We start from the raw sequence: 461 nt of genomic DNA, 5'->3' as shown, positions 1-461 counted from the left end.
GACCATTGGTTGTTATTAATTAAAGACCAAATTTTGTGCATTGAAGAAGTGATATGATATTAATTACTAAATTACTTTACTTACTAAATTAATTACTTAATTGTTACTATTCTGAAGAGACAGAAGTTTATAATGTATCACATATTAATGTCAATAGAAATAATAAATTGTTTTTGACCTTTGTGATCACTTGAAGTAGAGTGTCACCATATTATTACTTTATTTTGGAATTATATAGTATAATAATTCTATATAGTAAATTGATGTTCATTTAATATAAAAGTAATGATGTCATAAGAAATTTAAGATGAAAATGCTATTATTTTCTGTTCTATCAAGTGATGCAATAGACATTTAACACAGTGAATTTTATTATAATCCACAATGTTAAACCCAGTTAACTGTGTACTATGATATTTTTTTCTACATTGTCAAATATACTTAATGGTATATTTGGTATA

The sequence above is a fragment of the Tachypleus tridentatus genome, chromosome 3 (assembly GCF_004210375.1).
Source record: "Tachypleus tridentatus isolate NWPU-2018 chromosome 3, ASM421037v1, whole genome shotgun sequence".
Lineage (NCBI taxonomy): Eukaryota > Metazoa > Arthropoda > Merostomata > Xiphosura > Limulidae > Tachypleus > Tachypleus tridentatus.
The sequence above is the reverse complement of the archived record's forward strand: the minus strand, read 5'-3'. Positions refer to the sequence as shown.